We start from the raw sequence: 4,931 nt of genomic DNA, 5'->3' as shown, positions 1-4,931 counted from the left end.
ACTGGCATCTTTGTGTCTCTTTCCCATTTTCTCCACTTATTTGCCCATTGTGCCAGCTGCATCCCCTCCAGCCACACCACCTGCCTTCCCCTGGGTCTGAATTTCTGGGAAGAATCAGGTGGGGAGTGGCTTGAGCCACAAGTGAGAAGGAAAGATGATGCCATGGACAGGAAGACCTGCTTCAGGACCAAGGCCAGAGCCTGTGAGCCCACGCCTTACTCTCCCACCACTGCTACAATGTAGGTCACTGCTACAGCTGCAGCCCAGCTCAGCTAGGCTGCTTCCTGGGATGGGGGATTTGCTCAAGGCCACCTGTGAAGGTGAGGTCCTCCTCTGACCCTCCTCAGCTGACCCTCCCTGACCTCTGGTGGAGAATCTCGCTCCCTCCAATGTTGCCACAAAGTAGCTCTCTTCATGTAGAACCCTGATCCATTTCTTCTGACTTCTTGAGGGAAGCACAGCCTTGAACCTTTGAACTCAGCCCAAGTCACAAAGCCAAGCTTAGTGGTGTCCTCCTGGCCGATTCTTTTTCCACCTTGGCACAAAGAAGCCTCCTCTGCTGCATGGCTGGTGGAGAAAGGTCAAAGAAATGTGTACTCACCCCAAATAGGGAGGGGAGCCAACAGACAGAAGATCCCATCAAGTTCACCCTGGAGAGTAATCAAGTTTGTTGGGGCTACTTACAAGAACTTGGTTACTCATGGGCCGCTTTATCACCAAAAGTCCCATTCCTAGGACAAATTTTTAACCCCTTATATGCTTTCCCATTTCTAAGATTATGCAAGCCTGGGGTAAGAAAGAGAGGCGGTCAGAATTTCAGGGTAAGGTAAGATGCCCTCTTCTGGTGTGTTGGAAGACAGCTACAGTGTACTTACATATAATAACTAAGCATTTTTTTTAAAAAAAGAAAGAGAGTCATTGTGTACAATGTGCAAAAGCAGAACTACTGAGTTAAGGGTTAGCCTGGCTCTTTCTGGCCACTGCCTGGCAGTTCTGCCCAGTTATCATTAGAGCTTCACAAGAAAATACAAGTAGCTGACCTCTGAGCTCTGAAGTATAAAAAGTTAAAAGTTAAGGTTTAGATAATGATACATTTACATTTATTATTACTTTGGCTACAAGCCTGAGAATAGAAAAGGTTGAAATTTTGGGAAACAATTGTAATTATTGATTCTTTGTGGGATGTGGTTATTCTTTTGAATTTGATTTGACAATGATTATATAATGTCTTTTTTTACCTACTTTTGGGGCATCAATAAAAGATTTGGGCAAGAGAAAGGCAAGAGAGCGAGTGAGAGAGCATGTAGAGAGCATGTGAGTGAGAGAACATGTGAATGAGAGAGCATGAAGAGAACACGTGAGTGAGAGAGCATGAAGAGAACATGTGAGTGAGAGAGCATGTGAATGAGAGAGCATGAAGAGAACATGTGAGTGAGAGAGCATGTGAATGAGAGAGCATGAAGAGAACATGTGAATGAGAGAGCATGAAGAGAACATGTGAGTGAGTGAGAGAGCATGAAGAGAACATGTGAGTGAGAGAGCATGTGAGTGAGAGAACATGTGGAGAACATGTGAGTGAGAGAGCATGAAGAGAACATGTGAGTGAGAGAGCATGTGGAGAACATGAAAAGAACATGTGAAGAGTGAGTGAAGAGAGAATGTGAGGTGTCCATGGAAAGTGTGTTTGAGTAAAGGAAAGTGCATATGGTGTGTGTGACATGTGTGTGAAGAGTGTGTGTAAGAGTGAAAGGGGAACACACAGAAGTGTGTATCAGTGTGAGAATTCAAAAAAGAAAAGCACACAAGAGAAAAACCGTGTGCAAGAAAATACAGAATGTGTACAGCCTCAAGCTGTGAAGTGAGCAAGCGAGAGGAAAAGAGAACAGAGAGTAAGCGAAAAGAGAGAGAAACTTTAAGGCTTAACAAATTGCCTGTCAGTTTGTACCCAAAAAAATAATTTGTGTGTATTTATTATGTGCCTCCCAGATATCCCCGCTTCCAGTTGAGAACTCCAATCCTGTGTCGAGGCTGGACCCTGACAACTTCCCAGGACCCACATCAGGCAGCTACAACCATCTGTAACTCCAGTTCCAGGTGAGCCAGTTCCTTTCGCTGGCCTCCGCAAGCATCAGGCACACACGTGAAACACATCCAGGTGAAATACTCAAACATGTGAAATAAAAATAAATAAATGTGTAAAAAAACATTGAAATTCTATCATCAGTCTCTGAGAACATAGGGTGTTTACAGATATAAATTAAGGTAAGGTCATACGGAAGAAGGAGGGTCTTTAATCTGACTGTGGCCTTGTAAGAAAGACTGGAACCCCTAACTGAGAAGCAGCAGGAAGCTGATGTGTGCTGTAGACAGAAGAGTCAGTTTTCTTCAAAGCTACCACCCCTGGTAGGTCTACCACACAACAATAAATGGCCCTACACCCGGAAGATAACACAAAGTGGACTAATTTTTTTCTATTTGTTGAAGATTTATTTATTATATTTTATGTATTTGGGGGTTTTGCCTTCATATATGTATGCATGCCACATGCATATCAGGTGCCCAAAGGAATGAGAAGAGATCACCAAATGCCCGGAACTAGAGTTATAGATAGTTGTAAGCCTCCATGTGGGTGCTGGAAAAAAGAACCCAGGTCCTCCACAAGAGCAACATGTGCTCTTAACCACCAACCAAGCCATCTCCCCAATCCCTGAATTGGCTATGAAAATAAAGTAAAATAATAAAATAAAATGGGGCATGACATTGGGGAACAGGAAAGTAGGGTAGATGTGGGGAGACTTAGGAGAGTGAGGGTGAGTATATAATTTAAATACATTGTGTAAAATTCTCAAAGAATTCATAAATATCTTTTTTAAAAGAAGAGAGGAGCTTGTCACGGTGGCACATGCCTATTACTTGGGAGGCTGAGACAAGACAACCATAAGTTTGAAACCACCTTGAGCTTCAAAATGAGACTCTGTCCTAAACAAATAAATAAATAGGACTAGAGAGAGAGTTCAGTCAATAAAGTGTTTGCCTTACAAGCCTGTGGCTTGGCCCCTTGAAACCACATTTAAACAGCTCGGCAGGGGTTGGGGAGATGGTTCAGTGGTTAAGAGTGGTTGCTGCATAGCCGGGCGTGGTGGCGCACGCCTTTAACCCCAGCACTCGGGAGGCAGAGAGAGGCGCATTTCTGAGTTCGAGGCCAACCTGGTCTACAAAGTGAGTTCCAGGACAGCCAGAGCTACACAGAGAAACCCTGTCTCGAAAAAAAAAAAAAAAAAAAGAGTGGTTGCTGCTCTTCCAGAGGAATGTCATTAGGAAAACATTGCTTTCAGGTTGGATTTAAGGCCTGTTCTATAGGTGGGAACTCATTGATGATACTGTAAACTTTCCCACAAACCTGTGGTTGGGAGGTTTGAGAAGCTAGGGGAAAACCCACTGCTGCTCTTTTACCAAGTGTCTACAGTAGCAAGCTGACTTCTAAATAGTATCTTTATACCCATCCATAGGTTAGAGCGGCTCTTAGCCTTCAGAGACTTTTTGTGCAGCAGACAGCAACTAGTGTAGAGACTCCCAACTCACCAAAGTATGAGAATAGTGACTCTGGAGTGCTCCGACCTATATAAGACACACACAACACATGTGCGTGTACACACACACACACACACACACACACACACCAATGCTCAGGGAACATCATGGGGAGGGTGCAGAAAGAACATAAGAGCAAGAAGCTAGGGAGAAGAACTGTGGAATGCTGTTCTCTAGACATGGCATTGCCTTTGTACTCATGAACATCCTGCAGCTGTGGTTACCGGCATGTCCCCTGCATAGAAGCTACCTATGCTCTATCCAGTAAACAGTGCCCCAGCAATGCAGCATGAGCTACAAATGGCCCAAGACCACATGCTGGACACGGCTGTGACTAACACATTCAGAGAAAAGACTGGTAACAGAATCGCCCATTGGTAGCACCTTTCTCATGCTCTGTAAGTCAGTCAGATAAACTCAGCAGCTCACCAAGCCAGACTTGAGGGAAATCATCTATTGGGTCTGTTGTTGTACTCTTATCTGGGGTAAAAGTTAGCATTCTGTCTAAGCTCCACCCCACAGTTACTTGGCAACAGCCAGGTATGCCTGACTCACTATAAAAGGAGCTGCTTACCCACTCTGCTCTCTCTTGCTCTTGCTTTCCTGCTTCTGCTCTGTCCTCTCGCCCCTTCCCCCTCTCTCTCCACCCCTTCTCCCCATGCTCATCTCATGGCCAGCCTCTACTTCTCTCTCTCTCTCTTTCTCTCTATCTCTCTCTCTCTCCCCCCCCCCTACTACCCTCTTCACTCCCCTCCCTGAATAAACTCTATTCTATACTATACCGTCATATGGCTGGCCCCTCAGGGGGAAGGGATGCCTTGGCATGGGCCCGAGGAGGCACGCTCTTCCCCCACACATCACCACACATTCACCAAAACATACCCCCTCTCTCTTTATTTTTTTATAAACACATTAGTAAATACATGTCTGTTCAGGTCTCCCCAGCAAAAGTTTATAGAACCCTTATGCCTGACTATTCAGTTTTGTGTGTGTGTGTGTGTGTGTGTGTGTGTGTGTGTGTGTGTGTTAACACTCCCAATGTATTGTCTGGGCAGCATCACGATACCATGATTCTAAACAAAAAGGCCATCCCTTATTAATGCTCTGGACGCCCTTTGTGCAACATGGAGGACACCATGGTGGGCATGGATTTCTGAGGCCAACAGTAGAAAAATGAAGGAGAGTGTTGTGTATTCTTATCTCTGTAAATACTTATTCTATACCAGCAAATGAATGAAAATGAAGCGGAGGCTGGGAACAAGTAGGAGCAGAACCAAGGAAAGCAACAAGTAGGAGCAGAACCAAGGAAAGCCTTTCTGCCCCAGATCCAATTTGGGAGG

The sequence above is a fragment of the Mus musculus genome, chromosome 16 (genome assembly GCF_000001635.26).
Source record: "Mus musculus strain C57BL/6J chromosome 16, GRCm38.p6 C57BL/6J".
NCBI classification, from domain to species: Eukaryota; Metazoa; Chordata; class Mammalia; order Rodentia; family Muridae; genus Mus; species Mus musculus.
The sequence above is the reverse complement of the archived record's forward strand: the minus strand, read 5'-3'. Positions refer to the sequence as shown.